The sequence below is a fragment of the Psammomys obesus genome, unplaced genomic scaffold, assembly GCF_907164565.1.
Source record: "Psammomys obesus unplaced genomic scaffold, mPsaObe1.curated_primary_1811, whole genome shotgun sequence".
NCBI classification, from domain to species: domain Eukaryota; kingdom Metazoa; phylum Chordata; class Mammalia; order Rodentia; family Muridae; genus Psammomys; species Psammomys obesus.
The window spans coordinates 5,426,621-5,447,799 of NW_026591711.1; the positions used below are offsets into that span (position 1 = coordinate 5,426,621).

At 45.5% G+C, this 21,179-nt stretch overlaps 1 protein-coding gene across 5 annotated transcripts in view; it reads left to right on the forward strand.

The window, feature by feature from the left end:
* Positions 1-4,124: 4,124 nt before the first annotated feature.
* Wipf3 (WAS/WASL interacting protein family member 3) overlaps positions 4,125-21,179 on the forward strand; it is a 77,275-nt gene continuing 60,220 nt past the window's right edge. For all 5 annotated transcript variants that reach the window (XM_055611833.1, XM_055611834.1, XM_055611837.1 and 2 more), the window contains exon 1: positions 4,125-4,335. The gene's annotated coding sequence lies outside the window, so the exon portion shown is untranslated. The remainder of the gene's footprint in view (positions 4,336-21,179) is intronic.

Consider the following 21,179-nt stretch of genomic DNA (forward strand, 5'->3'; position numbering starts at 1 on the left):
AAGAAGGGTGAAAAGGGCACAAGAAGCCTTTTTTGTTAATTTACTAATTCAAGGACTTAGTGTTGGTTTGTTCTGTGTTTTCTGATGTGCTAGGCACTAGTGGCCCTAAAACAAGGACAGTATTTCTTCTGCCTTCAAGATGCAAATGAGTAAATAGCTACCAGGCCTAGGAAGGTTTTACATGTTAAAGATCCTGATCCACCATGAGGGCCCAGAAGGCTTTCTCAAAGGAAGGAATATTGAAGGAGGAAGATGTTCTCAAGCAAATCAGAAGCAGAAAGATATTCTGAGACAAAGAAATAGTCTGGGTGAAGGCTGTCAGAGTACAGATGGTGAATCCAAGGGCTTAGCTGAGATATGGTGTAGTTTTGGGGGTAAGAGGCAGAAGGTGAGATGGGGGCTTGCCTTGGAGATTACATTATGGATAATACTGAATTCCTTGGGCTTCGTCTTGAGAGCAGAAGGGAATGACTAGGGCCTGCAAGCATTTGAAAAGGATTGGAGTGATTACAGGGAAAGGAGTGTGGGCCTTGGAGCCCTGGAGCCCTGTGAACCAGGCTTGAAGATGATAAGAGGCCAGACATGAACTCCAACAACAGCTGCAGGAATCGGCAAGGAGCAGAAGGTCTGTGGGAGGCAGAATGTGACAGATCAGATGGCAGGGGGTAAAATCAGGGAGACGATAGGGCAGTCCCAGTTTAGTTTGGGACTTGAGAGAATCACTGTGTCATTAGTAGAAGCAAGGAATGTATGAGGAAGATAGGATTCTCTTAAAGGGGCTTCCATTGTGATAGGGTGGTGGTGACCGAGATGAAGGACCACTGGGTACCACTGGGCTGAGGTATCATGTGTGATGTGTCCAGCTGCTGTCCCAGTGATCATGCCCAGCATTAGGCTGTGGGCTGGGCAGTGAGACAGAACTCTTGTGGATTCACTTTTGTGTATAGCTTTTCTCCTGAGAAGGCCCCTGACTTCTGCAAGCCTGTTAGCTTCTGAGCCTTCTTTCCATCATTATAAGCTAAACCATGAGCTTGATCAGGTGATCATTATAACATAAAAGAGTTCTTAGAAACCATGGGTCTCCGTAACTCCAACAGGCATTTCAACAACAACAACAGCAAATCTGAGGGTAGGGCTTCTTTGTAATTGATGGACACTATGGGCCACAGAAAAGCTGAGAAAAGGCAGGTGAAGAAAACTAATCTTGCCAGGTGGTGACAGGTCTGAAAAGCAAAGAGGGACCTCTCATAGAAGCCCTTGTCTTCCATGCATGACTGTTTTTGCTACCCACAGCATAAAAGGAATGAGCTTTCCTGTGGTGAAGGAACAATACTATGAGATAGAACAGTATGTTGTTATAATTATTTTCTTATTGACCCTAATATCTTACTGTATCTAATTTATAAGTTAAATTCCATTGTTAGGTTTACTGGACTCAGTAATACTTGCAGCTCCAGACTCTCATGAGTTTTGGAATATATCCTCACGGTTCAGGAATGACTGCTGTATAAGACTTCTGTTTGCCCTCCTGTATTCGGCTTCTTTTATATGAGTAGAATTTCTGGGTTATGTGGTTACTCCTGTTCGGATTTGAGGGGAATAGACAAACTGTCCTGTTTACTTTCGGTGGCTGTGATAAGCACCATGACCAAAGAAATTTGGCAAGAATAGGGTTTGTTTGTTTACATATTAGAGTCCATCATCTAGGAAGCCAAGCCAGGAACCTGGAGTCAGGAACTGAAAGCAGAGATCATGGAGGTATGTCACTTAGCGGCTTGCTCTCCATAGTTTGATTTCTTATAGCACCCAGGGCCACATGCCAAGGATTGGCACTGCCTACAGTGGGCAGAGGCCTCCCACATCAATCATCAGTCAAGAAAGCGTTCCCCCCCAGACAGACCAATCTGATGGAGTCATTTTCTCCATTGAGATTCCTCTTCCCGCATGTCAAGTTGAGGCACAACTAGCCAGCACATAAACTATTGTGGAGCCTATGCCACTCCGAGTGCATTCTTCCTAGCAACAGCTGAGGGTTCCAAGTTGCTGATAGCTTTGACAATACTTGCTACTATCCAATGTTTCATTATGGCTATCTTTGTGGATGTGAATTAATATCTCATTATGGTCCCAAGGCCATTTTCATTTTAAATGCTAATGACTTATGAAGCTAAAAGTGTTTACTCACAAAAAAGACTGTGACATGAATATTCAAAGCAGCTTAATTTGTAATATTCCCAAACTGGAAACACCCCAAATGTCCACTAATAGGCACTGGCATATTCATACAATGAAACACTAATTGGCAGTAAAAAGGGACAAACCATACAGAACACACGGATGAGTCTCAAGTCATTTTACATGGTTTGAGCATATACAATCCCAGAAAAGACAAAATTCACAGTGACAGACCTGTGATTCCCTGGACTGGTGACAAAGGTACACATGAGCATCTTCTTGGGTGACAGAAACAGTTTATACGTTGACCATGATTGTGGGTACCTCAGCACATACATGTCTCATATTCATGATCATCTCATACATATTCATTAAATCCAAAATGAGTGTATTTTGTTTATATAAAAAAACTTTTCTCATAGAGTTCTTGAGTTCAGTTTTAGACATGTGGAGTTCCAAGATCTTTCAGACTCTCTCTTCCCTGAACCCCTCCCTCCCTAGTCCCTGGCATTAGAGATGTCTCTACACCCATGAAGGCACAGTTTGATGTCACTGCCTCCCTCCTCCACTAGGCTCCCTCCCCTGAGTCCCTCACTTCTGTATTAGCTCACCATCCAGGACGCGCTCATCCAGCACAAGCTGGAAATATATCTTCACGGAAATCTATCTTCTCTGCAAACCGAGATTTCCTTCCTTTTTGAATCGGAACACAAGTAGCTAAGTAATAAGAGTGAGGTTTAACAGCCTCGAAGAGTGGCCTTGTGTGTCTTGGAAGAGTGGCCTTGGGTCAGGCCTTGGACTTTTTTATAACAGTTAATCATACGGAATGGTTAATGACTTTTAGTTCAAGTATACCCTTCCGGTCTCATGCCCAGGATCACATATTATGGTTCTGTACATAACCCCTTCTTGACCTAAATCAAAAGGGAAAGCTGTGTACTTGTCAACACAAAAGTGAAAGACAGCTTGAGTGTACTGTTAATCTCTGCTATAACCATAAGCCTGTCAGGCTGTAAATGCGAGCAATTTGGGAAAGTAGCTGAGGGCCGCCGGGGATCTAGACTTTGACTGTGTGAACGGAGAGATAGGCTGCAGTCCTGTGGGGTAGCGAGCGGCTGGCATCGACTCTCCCAAGTGTGTTCCCATACACCTCCTGCGGGCACTGGAGCCAGGGCTTTAAAGCCAGAGAGCCTGCCTCCTTCTTCTTGAGCATACGGTAGGACAGAGCAACAAGCTCTCAGAAGAGCCTCAACACTGAAGGACCAGTCAAGAGTCCAGCGGGACTTCCTTCTCTGGCGGGGATGCGTTAAGACACGAGAGACAGGCAATGCCCGCCTGCGTTGCTGCACCTGGAACAGCACAGGGCACACGGGCTCCTCCAAGCACCGGACAGGGGGACAGTGAAGTGGGACAGCGATTCCGGGCCACCCAACTTCACTCCGAAGGCTTCCTCTAGTTTTCAAACTGTCTTCTTCCCCTTTCAGTCCCACCCGAAGCTACTTAACCTCCCTGTGTTACCAGGATATTTCGTGCTCACCTTTCACTCTCCTGGAGCAAGCTTCTCTGCCCACCCTCCAAGACCCACTCTGAATCGGGCGCCCCTCTGCTTGTGCACACTGGGTATCCTCTCGGCTCTGCCTTGTACCTGCTCGCCCTCATCGGGACGGCAGGCAGTCCTGTTCCCCCTTTGTCCTCTTGCTTATGGCGCTGTCTCGGGTTCGGCGAGGGCTCAGAAATGTTTGTAATACATGGACGAGGTGGCGTGCGGGGTGAACTAGGGGCCGAGGCGCCATTGTCCCCGCAGCTCCTACTTGGGACTCTGTACCTGGGAGGTGCGCGGCGCAGCCGGACCCGCCCCCTGGGTGCCCGAGCGGCCCCGCCCTCCGGGCCGCGTCCCCGTGCGCTAGGCGGCGTGGCTCCCCGGCGGCCGCGACGAGCAGGTGGGGGCGGCGGCTCCGCCTCCGCGTCCCGGCAGCGCCTGAGCCCGGCCGGGAGCGATCAGGGAGAGCGGAGCCCAGCTCGGCCAGGCGCGCAGAGGCTACGCGGGGCACGGTCCTCAGAGCCAGCGGGAACCTCGAGGCGGCGGGAACGAGACGGCGGGGTCGGCGAGGACGGCGGCGCCGGTTAAAGTCCAGTCGGCCCGACCCGGGCCAGCTGCAGGTAGCGGCTCCTCTGGCGTCCGGGCCCCGGGTGGAGTGGCCGACGCGTGCTGTCCCGGGGGTGATGGGGACAGTCCCGAGGTGGAGTGGCCTCCCGCGGCGTCAGGGACGCTGGGCGCGTGAGAGTGTCCAGGGACCCCTCCAGACTGCACTCCCCAGCCCTGACTACCGGTCCCGGGTGCTGTTCCGCACAGCCCTCTCTCCCATCAGTCTACCCGCGCCCGCACCGGGTCAGAAAGGGACCATGGCGACACGAGGTCACCTCGGGGCTGCTTGGTGACCTCCCAGGGCAGCAATCTCCTGTAAGCAGCTGCTGACACGGAGGCCTCCGAGGCCTGGTGCCCCGAGGGGCACTGGTTCCCTTCCTTACATCACCCCTGAGAACAAAAGGGTGGGCCACGCTGGTGTGGAGGTTGTCCCTAGGAAGGGTCTTGGAGATTAAGAGAGACCTGGGAACCTACACTGTTAGAAGGGGCTTGAGGCTACTGGAGCAGCCCCAGGGAGAAAGGCTATCCCAGAGCCGAGAAGTGACTTATCCAAGGTCACACAGCTCCTAGTGACAGAGCTGGGCCAGGAGCTTAGGTGTCCTGACTCCCTAGAGGCTTATCTGAAAACTCCCGAGGTTAGGAGCCAGGAAGTTTGTGTGTCTATCCATTATCACTAGCCATTTATATCTGGCCACAAAGGGCCTTTAAATTCCTTTGGAGGTATGGAGGGCTGGGTCACTGGGGCCGTTCCCTTGCATACTTAGACAGGCGCTCAAGGGGAGCAAACTTGAGAAAGGAGTGCGCTGAACTAACTCTCGCTGAACTAACTCTCGTTCCTCCTCGGGAACAGTGCCTTCTGCACACATGGAATGCCTGCCAGCCGCTTGAGGCCGAGTACCGGAGGCCTCTAGTTGGATAGATGTTCTTCGGGAAAAATCCAGGAAGCCTGTCTAGTGGCCTCAGGACAAACTACAATCATGTTTGACACACACTCTGAGGACAGTCTGAGGACAGTCACGGGCCTGACGTTGGTATTCCACTTCTGTGCCTGCAGTCTTTGGACGTAAATGAGGGCATGTGTTGGGCAGACTTTGAAAGTTAGCGTACCTCAGTCTTCTCCTGGTTAGAGTCCTTATCACCGCAGAGATGGTCAGAAGACGGTTTCTTGCCACCCGTCAGTATTTTAATCACCAGACACACCAGCCTTGTTTTTAAGAGGCACTCCTTTTTCTTTCTGCGTGAGTCTTCTCTGCCTGTATGTCTACACACCACTGTGTGTGCCTGGTGCCCCTAGAGGTCAGCAGAGAGCGTTGGATCCTCTGGAGCTGGAGTTGTGGACACAATGAGTCTGAGCCACGGTGGGAGTGCTGGGAATGAAGCCCAGGACTCCATCCAGACCCAGCCATCTGCCCAGCCCCAGCTTTCTTCTAAAAGCTGTCTTCTCTAGGCTAAAGAGTTGTGGTAGAGAAGTGGGCAGAAGCGGACAGCCATTGGGCTTCCTACTGCCCTAGGCAGGCCTTCAAGGCACAGTGAGTCTGGACATGCTCCTCATATATAGAAACTCAGGGAGTTATGTGCTTTAGACTTGTGCATGTGACTGGTGTCTTTTTTTTTTTTTTCCTCTTCAGTAACAACTTAAGTGAACAATTTGACGCTGAAGGGCGCTGGCCATGGCAGTGCACAGACTGCTGTAGTCTTCCGGCTAATGTACTTCAGAGATGCATTTTAAACCCACAAACACCAAATCAGGAAAACAGGGAGAAGGGCAGGAGAGAAAAGACAGCGGAGAAGTAAGAGGAACTGGCCAGGCACTGTAAATACCTCCTTAAGCATTAACTCAAGAGTCCTGTGGTTCCTGCAATCACCGTGCCTCTTCACAGATGAGAAATACGAAGTGACAGGGACTAACTGAGTAGCTCAAGGAAGCCAAGGAGAAGGACCTGGGTCTGTGGACTTCAAACTAGAAATGCACCAAACATATGCAATTTTTGGTGTCCTCATCTGGACAGGAGTCAGGCTGCCTTACTAGTGCACCCCATTTTAGTCTTTCCAGGAGCCTCGGTTTTCAGACACTCGTGAGTGTGACATAGCGCTACACTCAGTCAGCCAGCAGCAGAAGGGGCGGAGGAGAGAGTGAGTGTCTAAGAACATTCAGTTTCAGGAATGGGAGACAGCCAGCTGGCCCAGCCTGGCAACGCTCTTTTCAGGCGGTTGGTTATTGTTCAGCAACGGTACAGCACAGGTTGAGATTTTGCAGTCATTCCAACAGACACACAAAAAGAAATAATAGAGCCAGGCAAAGAGCTACAACACCACCTGAGATGAACACAGGAGAACAGAGAGGGTTTTCATCAGGAAGCCTCAACAGTTTTTGCCTTCTATGGCTGACAGATAGAAGAGACATAATTAGTGCTAGTGTTTAAAAAGCTACAAAAGGGCAGGTGAGATGGCTTGGTGGGTAAAGTCTGACAATCTGAGTTCAGTCCCCAGAACCCATGTGGTGGGAGGAGAGAACTGGTCCTGCAAATTGTTCTCTGACCTCCACAAGTTCAATGTCACACATACACACACACACACACACCACACCACACACACTACACACACCACATACACACACCAAAAAAAAAAGGGGGGGGAGAAAAATGTAAAATGGAAGAAATAAAATTTATCTTCTGCAGACATGATGAATTTTCAGGACACAGTCGCATTATGAGAAGAGTGCAGTCCTGAGAATTTTGCCCTGATACATGATAATGACCTTCTATGCCTGCTCTACATCTCAAACCTAGAGACATAGAAATATGTTTGTTTTACCGCAAGCTTCTGACTGCACAATGAACATTTGCCTTTTGGGGTCTGTGGGGTTTAGGGACAGAGACCACTGAGCAAGCGCTACCAAGGTGTCTATGTGTGGGTCCCCTCCGCTGTGAACCTGTCACAAAGTTATCTCCTAGTGAGGTGTACCCTCTCATGGCGGTGCTCCTGCCATCTGGCTGCTGAAAGATTTAGAAAGGAATTGTAATGTTTGACTAAGTTGACTGATAGCCTATGACAAAACAAAGCTGAAGAGGAAACCAGTAAGTCGGAGTTCAGCTTGGCAAGAAAAATGATTAGTTAGTTCCCTTGGCACTGCTGTGGAGCCGGAGAGCAGTTCGGTGCCCACTGATGCTGGGAAGACATGCCCTGTGCTTCTCCCTGGCTCTGGCCACTAATGCACTTGAAACCTCCCCTGGCTACTTGATCTGGCTCTTTCCTTTATGTGGCAGGGCACATAAAGGGGCTTTCCCCACATGAGGTATGCAGCCACACATTGCATTGTCAATGACAGTGTTTGCACGTCAGGGGGGGATACACTGAAACAGAACAAATGTGGTAAAAATGCTATATGGGCACTGGGTGAGCCAGACACCATTGGGAAAATGTGCAGGAAGGACCATTCATCCCATCCTTTCTGGGTGATGGATTCCAGTGACAGGATGAGTCTCAGATGGCAGCACCCAGAAGAGACAGACCAGACCTATCTTTGGACCGGAAGTTAGAGTCAGCTCCAGGGTCAGCAGGGAGGGGGCACGGTGGCTTCAGATCAGTGTATGCAGCTGTCAGAGCAAGGCACCCAGGCTACTGTGCACTGCTCCCAGGAGCTAATAGCTGACTCCTGCCAGGGCTAAGCTAAGAGGTACAAAACGATCCCAAGAGCCTCCGGAGGGCTGAAGACTTTTCAGATTCAACTTGTGATATCAGGGTGCTTCCACTTCTTGCAAATAGAAACTGAGTATTACCTGTGTGCTGTGTACTTTAGAACTCCTTGGCCTGAGTTTATTGCTGGTTTGCTGTGTGATCCTAGGCAAATCTCCCCAGTTCTATGCGACTCAGTTTCTCTGTAAAATGGGAATAATAAAAAGGCCTCATAGCTCAGGTAAATAAGACGGTGCTGTATTCATGCTGATCCTCAACAAATTAGAGAGAGTCTTATTACAATGGTGACCTGGTGCTTTTTACAAACTATAGGCTCTCCCCAAAGCTCCCCATTCCATAAGACAATTGACCTTACCAAAAGTAGGTAAAAAGCAACTGAAAATTCATAATGAACTAAGTTAAAAGGAACACACAAGCCAGAAAGTGAGGTCAAATCAGAGATAATCTACAGAGCAGGGATGTATTATAAAGCAAACCCAGTTTGCAAAGGGGAATCAAAGGCTGATCAGAGCTTCCCAGCAGCCAAAGAAAAAAGGAAAACACAAATTGTTATCCAATCTACAGCAACCATCGAGATAAACACAGATCAGTTACCAGCTCTTCCTTGTCTTGAAACCTGGGCTAACTTTCCCCTGGCAGGTCTTTAAAGCTAGCACTGTTGCCATGGCTATCCAGGTCTTCAGCAGGGTCTTGCCTATGGACAATGGAAGTCTTGTCCAGAGGACAGCAGTGTTTCCTGGAACGCTGTTATCTGTGGTTCTGGAGACAGCTTGTCAGAGTGCAGCTCTGCAGCCCAGGAGAGTACCTGTGTAAAGGGCGAGGGCACTTTGGTCCAGAGACTTGTTCTTTTCTCAGCTGTGTGCCTGAGGGAGAGGAAAATTCCTCCTTCCAGAGATGGCAATCTTTTGGAGAGTCAGGTGGACAGGTTTGGCTGAAGCTGTTTACCCTAACCACATTGGTCAACCAGAAAAGACCCAAGAGTGTCCGGAAGCTCAGCCCCATGCACAGATGACTGGGTTCATGTATTTCCTTCATGCTAGCAGCCAATGCTTTGTCATACCTGAAATTTATTTTCCATTTTCATGTGGGTGTATGTGCAAGCATGTTTGTATGTCTGTGAGCACATGTGTGGAGACCCAAGGCTGATGGGACTCATCCTTGACTTTTCTTCCTCCCCACCCCCTTTGGTTTTTTGAGACAGAATTGCTCTATGTAACGCTGGCTGTCCTGGAACTCACTCTGTAGACCAGGCTGGCCTAGACCTCACAAGATCAGCCTGCCTCTGCCTGCTGGGATTAAAGTGCCCTTCCATCTTATCAACTGAGGTAGTTTCTTCTATTAAAGAGGTTTTGCCTCTTTATTCGGAAGATAGTGGCCTCTGCAGGCTTTCACTCCCATCTCATTGGGCAGAATGATTATCACAAGATGGTGTATGTGTTTAGAGTCTGAGAAAGCAAATCTTCTCAGCTGGGTAGCCCCCCATCCCTCATTAAGGAGGGGGTGGTTGGTGGGTAGAGGTTAGCATTGCCATCATTAGTCATGGCCTTGACTTAATTAGAAATTACAAAGGTGACTCAGTCATTCTAAACGTCACGCTTTCCAGATCTTCATGGCAGAGTGCTGGAAGAGGATGTATGGTCTACATGAAGATTCCTAGACCTCTCAGCCAGCCCCGCCCCTTTCTGCATCTCAGAGCTAAATTTCTCCTCACCACGGTGCTTCAAAGTCATTTCAAATTAAACTCACTTCTTTCTGCCTGTGCTTCCCCTCCCTGACTCTCCTCTTTGGCTCTAGGTCATCTGGCAAGGTGTCCTGGAGTTTATCAGGCCTTGTCCTTTTCCCTGTTCCAGACACCCAGCATTTCCCATTGGTGTCAATCAAATTCAAACAAACAGTCTCCCTGGCTAGTGTTGATCCCTGGATGATGTTTGCTGTTTCCTCTCTGCAGACTGTATTCCACAAATGCCTACTCATGTCTTAATGCGTGCCAGCCTTCCTGATTTTTTCTTTATTATTAACATACAATAGTACAAATTAATGGAAGTCACTGGGGTGTTGCCACATGCATTGGATCTAAAACCTTACAAAATAAAGCCCATAGCCAAATTCCCTAGTAGCCTATCCACTGTGGGCATCATGCCACACCCTGCACAGGGCAGAGCTGGCTCCCGGCCACCATCCTTGCAGTCAGGGAGGCTCTCCCCTCCTTCCTTCTTACACTGTGGAAGTGGTTCCTTCCTTGGCTTCTCATTCATGTTCCCAAAGTCCTTGTATTTCTCTTGATGCTCTGTGCCCTGGATTCTGCCTTGCCTGTTGTGAATAAAGCCACTATATCGTCTAATTACAGCTTCACAGAGATATTTACACATTTTAAAATTACCCTTTTTAGTATTTAAGTGATTATTAGAATAAGCAGTCATGCAGACTCATCCACAAAAGAAATCCATTTCCGTGTCCTCTCCTCTCAACTCTGGCCACATTAATCTACCTTTCACTCTGAATTTATCATTCTGGACATTTTTAAATGGATTCATAAAAATGCAGGTGTGTGTGTGTGTGAGAGAGAGAGAGAGAGAGAGAGAGAGAGACAGAGAGAGAGAGAGAGGGAGGGAGAGAGAGAGAGAGATGGTTGCTTTTCCTTCCACAGTAACATTTAAGGCGAATCCACAGTACAGAGCAAATCAGCCTCCATGGCTTTTTGTTGCCGAGTAATACTGCGTTCACAAACTGATGGTCATGAGACCTGTTTCTGCTGTTGTTGCCCAAGATGCGGCCCAGCAGTAGATAAAGTGCTCGCCCAGAATGCACAAGGCATTTGATCCCATCATCGCAAAGAAGGAATCGGAGGTCTAGGAAGAGGAGGAGCAGGGAGGGGAGAACAAGCAACAGGGAGAGGAGGAAGAACAGTGGCAACTGGAAGCTGTGGGGTCATGCAACTGAATGTGGCAGTCTCGGGAATGCAATAACAGCAAAAGGCTCCTCAGCACTCAGTGAGCAAACTCTAACTCAGAATTACACACCAAATGTGTCGTGGTGCCACCTGCGTTGCATCAAGGGATTTCCCTAAAGCTGCCACTATGGTCACACATGTGTCACTCCACCTGCCAGTCCACCACATGACACCAAAACAGATACCTGAAACACCTCAGCTCAGACTCCAGAGCACTGTTACCTCAGGAACTGCAGTGTTCTTCTGTGCATGCAAAGCTTTCCGCTCTTATGGGAACATGGGGGTTTCCTTGTCCCCCAGCATGTATCAGATTAAATCAAATTGCTGATTGAGTTTTTGTCACCTAATATCCATTAGTTCGAGGCCAGCCTGGTCTAAGTATCGAGTTCCACGATGCCCAAAGCTACACAGTTGAGACCCTGTCTTTAAAATAAATAAAAATAAATTCATGAATTTTAGTTTAGAACTAAGACAGATTTTCCAACAATTTCTGAAATGGTCCTGTGCCTTTTTAGTTTGTTTGTTTGTTGGTTTTTTTTTTTTCAATTTAATTTAATACAAGCGAGGGTTATCTGGGAAGAGAGAGAATGAATTCAGAAAATGCCTATATCAGATTGACCTGTAAGAAAGTCTTTGGGGCATGTTCTTGATTAACAATTGATGTAGGTGGGTCCAGACCATTGGTATAGGTTGGCAGTGCCATCCCTGGGAAGGTGATTGGCTGTATGATAAAAACAAACTGGAGAGCCTGGGGGAGCAAGTCAGCAAGCAGTATTTCTTTAAGGCCTCTGCCTCGACTCCTGCCTGTTGGTTCCTATCCTGACTTCCCTTCCTGAAGGACTGTCAGCTGTAAGATGAAATAAACCCTTTATTTCACAAGTTGCTTTTGGTCAGGGAGTTGTCAGTGCAACAGAAAGCAAGCTAGAACAGGCTCTGACACACTTCTGCCATTTTATACTGCAATTTTACACGAAGGAGCAATATCAATGTTTATTATAAGATCAAATTATCAACCAACTCTGAAAAAAATCAAAGATGGACTATATCTTACAGTATCAAAATTCAGTCAAGATTTATATCTTCATGGAAGAGTTAAAAAAGCACATCCGTGTTATTAGCATGCACATTTGCTTTCATCCTTAATAAATGTCAAAATTAGATGATTATTGAAGAATTAAGGGGGTTTTGTTGTTTATATATACTATTGCTATTTGTCTTTGAGAATTTCTTACAGTGTGTTTGATCATGATTTCTTTATGCTTTGCTCTCATCAACTGTTTGGTTTTTATACCTATTTTACATATCTGTATGCCCGGGTGATGTAAAAACTTCTCGGGTGAAAAGGAGTCAAAAATGGAAAAGGCTTAGGAAGGCTGCAATGGAGAAATGCCCTCGCCGTGTGTTTGGAGAAGCTGGCTGTGAGCAGTTCTGGGAGAGTGAGTGAGTTAGTCCACCTTTGCCTGTTTTCCTAGCATGCTTGGCCAGTTAACCCCCCTTCCCCCTCCCGCCTCTGACCTGTGGATGGCAGTATGTGGGGATCCTCAGAGAAGCAGACTGTCACAATGTCAATACTGCTTTCATTTATTTTTCTATTTTCATCTATTTTTTATTTCTATTTTATATTATATATTATAATATATATTTATGTTTTTTCTATTTTCATTTATTTTTTTTCTATTTTTAGGCACAGAGGCCTACAGATTTGAGTAGCAGGAAGCCTTTTTAAAACAAAAATACACTTCCAAATAAGGAACATAGAGCTAGCCAGGGTCTTATTTAATCCGTTCACCCATGGTCTTAATTTGGGAACAGGTAACACTGCACAGATGCTTTGAAAGTGTGAACAAGTGCACAGTACGGAGAGTACTCAGGCCACCTAGCTGCTCCGTGTTCTTCTGAACACTTCCCACCTATGTGAGCATAAACATGGCTATAAATACACAACATAAATAGAAACCTACTCAGTCTGTGTGCATTTGCTGCTGCCGGCTTTCTTCACTTACTGTAACCTGGGGAATTATGCCAATTGTCACACCTAAATCTACTATATTCTTTTTTTTTAAAACAGCTATCTAGTTAACCATTAGAGACTATGAATTAACTAGTTGATAGCAGGACATGCACTTTATTTCTGTTCTTTTGCTATTGAAAAAAAAAAAATACTGTTTCTCCTAAGTATAGGTGTGTCACGAGATGAAGCTCTAAAATTGGAAAGCCCATGTAAAAGTTTGATATATTTGACCTCACACTCTGTCCAATGAGAGTGACCCCACACTCTCCCACAGGAGGGTGAGTGACTCTTGCTCTCTGTCCAGGGCATGAGGAAGTGACCCCCACACTCTTTGCTGCGACTTCGAAATCTTGGCCTGGTTTTTATGTGGGAGCTGAGAATAAATTCGGGTCTTTATTGCTTCATTGCTTGCTAACGCTCTTTCTTACCCACTGAGCAGTCTTCCCCGTACTTTGCCTTTAAAGTTTTTAAAAATATTTTATGTTTCTCATATGATAATAGTTTTCTCTTTTTAGAAGTTAAAATTGTAGTACTTTGGATTTTATTTTAAGGCAAGACATGGGATCCTTGTATTAACGTCTATGTTTTTACTTTGAATCCCAGTTCTTCCAATAATTTTTATTAAATAACATCTTTCTTTTCCCTCCTCCCACATGCAGCATATTAAAAAAAAAATAGGGCTAAAATTTCTAAAAATAGATCTGACTGGGGCTCTCACATCTATTGCCCAGATATCTCTATTCTTCTCAGTGGTGTGGCTTTCTCATTTTTATTATCCAAGGACTTGGGTTTTGCATGTGAATTTCAGAGTCTCCTGCCCAGTTCTGAAAAGCAAGCAAGTTGGTACTTCCAGTATGGTCACTGAAGTTTACAGCACAGGCCGAGCCAACATTTGCCTGGTGTTTGGTCTTTATGGCTGTAAAGTAAGTGTGTTTTTCTCTGCGTCTTCTCTGCTTATCTGCCATGTCCTAGCTGTTCATTTTGTCTCTGCATATTCTGTTCAGTATTTCCAGGCTGACTTGCGAGCACAGTTGTCCCTTCACAATATTCTTTTTTTAAAAAAAAAAAAAATTTCTATTTCACGTGCATTGGTGTTTTGCTTAATATATGTCTGTGTGACGTACGCTACAGATATATGTCTGTGTGAGGGTGTTGAATCCCCTGGAGCAGGAGTTACAGACAGTTGTGAGCTGCCATGTGGGTGCTGGGAATTGAATTCGGGTCCTCTGGAAGAGCTGCCAGTGCTCTTACCTGCTGAGTCATGTCTCCAGCCTCCTTTACAAAATTCTTGAGCATCCATTTTCTGCACACAGAGGTCATGCTGAGTGAGATTTTGTTCTGATGTCACCTTTAAAACTTTTCTTATGATTCAAAGTTAACTTCCTATGGAATTTCTTGGGTTTTCTATGTACATTGCCGTTTTACTGAGGGGGTGGCAAGTGAGCCGCCTCCTCAGCTAATATATAAATGTATGCTTTATTTCCTTTATAACTGAATTGACTCCCACCTCTGGAATGATGACATCGGGTAGTGACAGTGCATGAATTCCAGACTTGTTCTTGACTTTAACCGGAATCTATTGAAGTCTCTTCCCTCATCGACTGTGACGTACTTTGTGCTGTTATGATCAGCAGAGAGTTATGGAAATAGTTCTATTTATTATCACTGTCTGTGGGGGAGTATGATGCATGTGTGGGTGTGTGTGACACAGCGCTCGTGTGGCGGTCAGAGGACCCCGTTGTCAGGCTTGTGCAGCAAGCAGCTTTACCCTCACAGCCCATATTGCTGGTGCTGCTTTTCTTCTTCCGTGTTCTTACTCTTAGAAATTAGATCAGTAGTGGTGGTGTTTGCCTTGAAATGTCCCTGCCTTCAGTTTTTCAAGAAAGAGTCTCACTATGTAGCTCTGGCTGTCCTGGAACTCACTGTGTAGAGCAGGTCAGCCTCCAACCTGCCTTTTTCTCCCAGGTGCTGGGATTAAAGGCATGCACCATCACACCCAGGTGAAATACCCTTGCCTTTGAACTGGACTTGGCTTATGGGTGTTACTTTAAATAGTGCAGAATTCTGCTTATATATGTTCCTCAGATCTCGCTCAAAAGTGAGATTGGTCAGTGCTTTGTGGCTTGGGGGGTCTGTCTGTCTGAGCTTTGGGTCTGTCAGCTGCTTGTAGCTAACTTCTTCCCCTAGCAGCTGGGTGGAATCCGGTGATAGGGCCTCCCTGCTTATTGACAACAGACTTTTGACATTGTCATTATGTCCCATCTTCTCTTGTCTCGGCCACTTTACTAATTCATATTTTAGTAGAAAGCTGTCCATTTTAATCTGTGTTTTCAGATTAGAGCAGAAACTTTTAGCATCTTTACGGCTGTCACTAATTTCTTTCCTTCCCCTGTTTTTTGTATTCTCTGATCTTTTGAAAGATTCTTTTTTTTTCTTTAATTTTTGGTTTCTGATTTTCTGAGTAACTTTGTACATTTCTAAGTTGTACCATTTATACCATTTATTGTTTTCCTAATTTCTAAATATCTGTTTTAAATTCACAAATGAACGTTGGTTCCTCTCTCTGTACTCCCTTTAGCAGAGCCGTTGTCATTACAGTCCTCAGAAGCTGTCCTTCTGTGTCTTAGTGTCATTTTTTGTCGTTAGCTCTGACCTTGCTTTGGTGACGTTCCGTCTGTCACAACCTTGCTTCTCAAGCTCGTTCAATTGTTTATTTAGTGTTCCAGCATTTTCTATGCTAGCATTTGAAGGAGTTTAATGAATGTCTTTTATTCTTGAATATACATGATTGATTCATTTCAAGGTGTTTTTGACTCTCTGTGGAACATTTGAAGAATCAATATTCATGTATTCTCCATTTAGTGTTTCTTTTTCCTGATAACTCCTGCTGGTTACATTCCTCTGTGTTGCTATTTTGGATAGTAGTTGCATTCCTTTCTTTTATTATTTTTAAGGTTAGAATCACTTTGTTCTTATTCACCCCCACACTGTTCTCTCCCACCCTCCCTGCCCCTCTTTGCTCTTCTTCTACTTTCTCCAGATGGCCCTCCCTGCTCTTTTCAAGTCACAAGTATAGTTTCCCCCTCTCCTGATCCTTAAGATCGCTCTCACTTCTCCCTCCCTCCCTCTTTCTCTATCTCTTTCTCCCTCTCTCTCTCTACTTCTCTCTCACACACACATACAAGAAAGACATGATAGATAGATAGATAGATAGATAGATAGATAGATAGATAGATAGATATGGAAAACTGAGAGTTAAATGGGAGCTGGGAAGACAAAGCAGACCCAAATAAATGGTGGTAATATTATGTTAACTGTAGAACCAAGCTTTTCCCATGAACTAACATCAGTACAAATTTTGGAACTCGAATTTGGTATATTTAAAAACATTTTGTACGTACCTTTTTTACTGCATGATAGTTTAGCTGGGTATAAACTTTTGGGTATTACATTATCTTTCTGGAATCCTGTGCCATAAATACTGTCTCTAAAGCTGTATTATTCTTCCTCAGTTATCACACAAAAAAACATTGTTTTTCTCTGTAATAAGAAGGCTCAGTGGTTAAGAGCACTTACAACTTCAGAGAAGACCCACGTAGGGCATCTGTAACTGTAACTCCATTTCCAGGGTATCTGACACCTCTGGTCTCTGCTGGCACCTGCACTCACTCACGTGCATATACTGTGATACACAAAGGGACACAGAAATAAAAAGTAAACAATCTTAATAATGAAAAGGCGTACAGATGAGACTCACAGGAAAGGATTTGTTCTCTGTGGTGCCTGTTGAGACTCTAGCCCACATGATGTTACCTCGAAGGATGGCATTTCTGCATAACTCACAGTTCCCAGGGAAGAGGAACCACCTAGCTGTTAAGAAGGCAAAAACACCCTCCTAGTAAAAATCTAGCATTATAAGTTAAAGAGGTAACCAATCATTTTATAAAGTGACTTGTTACATTACAATGAATAATAATCAGACTGTGTTAATGGTTAAGGTGGACTCTGGTTTTCAAAAGCAGAGATGAAGTTTTTAGAAGAATAACTATTACGTAAAGTAATGTTTCCTTACAAGTGTGTGATTAATATATTTTTAATGAGCTCAGTTCTTCTTATAGTCAACCCAGAGGTAGAAAAAAGAAAAGACAGGAAACCAACATTTCTCCTCTCATCCTCAGGAACCATACACACAGTGATTATTATGGGTTTGAGTCATGGTGAATATTATCCAGTATCTCCAATTTTTCCTTTACCAACTGCTGTTCAAACATTGTAAGGCATTCAGTGAATGAGCTGGTAACCAATTTGCATTTCAGAAAGAGTCTAATAAAAGGACCCTGATTGGTGAGCTTGTTGCAGGTGTGATACTAAGTTTTGTACTGATTGTGGTTAAGGAATGTATCATTTTAGAATTCAAATAGATGAGCCTACATATGTTACGCTGATAACTGGCTAGAACATCTGAGCAGAATAGAACTGCAGAGCTAGTGCTGAGTGGTGTTTCCTGGGTGCTGCAGTCCTTCCTGGGGCCTTTCTGAAATGAGACAGGCATCCTTACCCTGCCTTAGTCCCTTCCAGCTCCAAGTACTTCTCAGAGTACAGCCTGCTATTTGCACGGACCCAGCCTGCTTGAAGTCGGTGAATCTGTGCAGAACTAGGTTTTCTCAGAGAGGACACAGCTTGTGCTGTAACCCAGTGTTCAGGATCCTAGGCACAGGTCTCAACCTCCATGTGCATCCTTTACTGGGAAGATACTGCCAAAGATGCTGCTCTTGTGTCTGACAGACACTGCCTTTCTCAAGAGCTCTCACAGTGTGGTTCCCGGGGCACCAGTGTTGTCAGTCCAGGACAGCAGTATTGTCATCCCCAGAGCAGCAATGTTGTGGTCCCCAGAGAAGTAGTGTTGTAGTCCCCAGGGCACCAGTGTCGGCCTGTCCTGGGGGAATGATGAGGAAAGCTTCACAAACAAAAACAAACAAACAAACAAGCAAATAAGATCTTTGCTCATCCTCTCTGACAGTCAGTGACCACTGCCCTCGGTCTTTGCTCCCAAGGATGTAGCTTAGGGTCCCCTGAGAAATTTGGGATCAGTTTCGAGGGCAGGTGAATAAACATCATCAGTTTGACAATGATTGTGTTTATTCTTACTATTAACTTCAATTTATGGTAAGTGCTCTTACCTTACCATTGTACAGTCTGATCTTTTAAAAAAATAAATGTATTTATCTAAAAACATGAGTTGATTTATATCAAATGCTAAAAATAGAAGTTCAGGTTAAAAGAAAAAGTATCAGCTCAGGACCCCCAAGACCAAGTTCTCAGCACAAATTAGATTTATTTTTCTCAGAGGGACAAAGGGCATGGATAAGAGGCAAAGATAGGAGATAGAGGGTGAGGGGGAAGGGAACAATGAGGGGACAAGGGTCAAAGGGGCTGTCTCTGGGTAGAGAGGAGACAGACATGGCCCACAGAAAAATGGCAGTTTATAAAGGTAAAAGGGTTAGGATGAGGTGTTTAATTTTAATAGGGCTTATTCATTAGGTGAACCAAAAGGTGCTTTTGTTTGCTGCACTTCAATACTTTGAGAGCTAGAGCTTGGTAGTCAGCCTCAGGAGGAGGAAGTGGCCAAATAAGAGGATAGATCTTGGTGGCTAGCTTTAGGAATGCAGTCTAGTGGTTTTCAGCAAGGTGGGGGAAGTGGGGAAGAAAGGAACGGCTTGCCAGAGCCATGCGCACCACACTGGAGCTAGCCTGCGTCCTTCCACAGGTGCTACTTGGGTGTCATAAACTATAAAATCTGCCTGCAGATAGCCTGCTCTGTAACAACGGGTGCTGCAAAAAGGGTCCTGGCTTCTGCCTGGCTCACACCACAGGGAGTTTCTTGTATTTGATAGAGAATGTGTTTAAAGACAGTGAGTGACCACAAGACAAACACCCTCGCCATCCAAGGTAAGAGACCTCTGTGGAGTATTTGAGCACCACACAAGCTCCTGTGTGGCTCTATCCCTCTGCCCTTCTCTCCTACACAAGCAGACTCTTCTGTGCCATTTTCATGCCACTTCTGCTAATAAAGACAGATCTCAGAGCCACCTGTTTGCCTTTCAAAAACTCAGTAATTTCTACCAAAGGTTTACTTATCAGGCCCCTGCTCCATACTGAGGTGCTGTTGCCTTCTTTGCAATTCCAAGTTCCATTTATCCTCCTTTCATGAAAGTTATTCTGGTTATTCATGGTGGTGATGGTAAGCATAGTTGCTATGTCCTGTGTGATATTCTGTGTATTCAGGACCTGTCCTGTGGACTCTATTTAAGCTAAGAATGATGCCTTAGAGCACTCTTTTCTCCAAATAAAATTTTGCTGGCGAAGAAGCCAAGCAGACTGGGAATCCAGGTCTGTGTGAGTCTCAGCACTGCCCTGTATCTGGGTCTCTGTGGAGCGCATAGCAATCTGTTCCCTTCCACTCTCCCCCATGTTCAAATAGCTAATGTGTGTGTGTGTGTGTGTTTGTGTGTGTGTGTGTGTGTGTGTGTGTGTGTCTTTGTGAATGCTGCTTTATGGTTATTTCATGAGTCGGGAGAAAGTATAAAAGCCTTTGGATAACTGGCTTTTTTTAATTTCTTAAGCATTTTGAATAAATTTCAGAACAAAATAAAAATTTGAATGGGTGGGAAAAGCATTAAAGAAGCATCAAAGAGCTCACTGGGGCAGCCTGTGACTTCCTGGAGCTTGGTGTTCTTAACTGTCAGATTCTAAAAAGCAACTCTCTAGAAAATTGCTTAATGATTATATCTGTCAAGAAAAAGCCTCCGCAGCCATGAAGCACTGCACATAAAAATATCCTTTAATCCCAAACTTTAGAAAATTATGCCCTCTGATTTCAGCAAGGCTGAATCCCAGTGGTGCCCAGTTGCTCCCCAGCTTCTCGGGGCAAAACCAGGTAAAGAACAAGGGCACAGACGGAGAGACAGGCAAAGAATTAGTCTCACCCTGTGGGCCCTCTTTCCTGTCTTGGCCTGAAAAGCACTTTTAAATCTCTGCAGACCAAAGGCTGGTTAGTTCAATGAAAGATGTCAGACAGCTGAGCTGAGGGTGTGGACCCCAGACCAGAGCTCAAAATTCATCTTTGGTCTTCTGAAAGTTGGTAGGTAGTGCATGAGACAAAATCAAATCGGGCTGTCTGTTGCACAGCAACACTTACCACTTATCACTTACCACGTGATCGATGGGAAGGCCCGATAACGCAGTGTCTTACAATCCCTAGAACTGTGCTGGGCACACACTGGGGAGTTAAAGACCCCATCGATGACCAACCAGTACCTGTGTCAAGCTGACCCACCTATTTGCATATTCACTGACTCAACTCTATAACTAGTCCTCCAGATGCTTTTGTGGTCATGGAAGTGCTGATAACTGAGGGACCCAACTCAAGTGTTCCCAGCTGAGGCTGAATGAGGCCTCTGCTGCCTTGCTCCCTCTCTGTCGCTCAAAACATGTCTCCTACTCACGGTTTATTTAATGCCTCACTTTTTAGTCTTCGTGCTCCTTGGGGTTTATAGGAGTGTCTAAACTGAGAGACTAAGTGCTGTGAGGTGGTCTTACACTCAAGAAATATATATGATATTTGTGTCCAGAAGATGCTGAAAGAACAACCTCAGACGCGATTAGCATGCAAGTAACAAAGGGCGTTTGTTCTGCAGAAGTCCAGCGTGCTGGGATTACCACCTTCAAAACATGGCAGCAGCCCCAAGGGAAGTTGAAGCCCTTTTTTAAAGCCAGAAAGGGAAAATCCTACTGTGGCTGAGTAACCTCAACTGGAATTGGCTGGAGGCTACACTAGGGTCAGGGCTCAGGGGCTTCTCAGACCAGTAACTAAGCAACCTTATCTCCCTAGGCCAATTGTCCTGGCTGAGTGGATTTCTGTGGTTTTTCCTGTGACTGGAGTTGCTTTTTCTGAGGAACGGAAAACTCAGGCCTGTTCTGTCTCAGCAAGAAAATGAAGCATGTCACGAAGTTTATTTGGTCAGGCTTATTTAGCCCAGGCTCTCTCCATGAGTCCTTTGGAGAGAATATGTGGGTTATGCAGGCTTCACTCAGACCCCAACTATATAGCTTTGCCAGCTGTGGGTTCTGTTGTTCTACTCTGCCCTCGGTGAAAGCCATGATGCCCACCCACAGAGGAAAGGAGGTCTGTACTAAGTCCA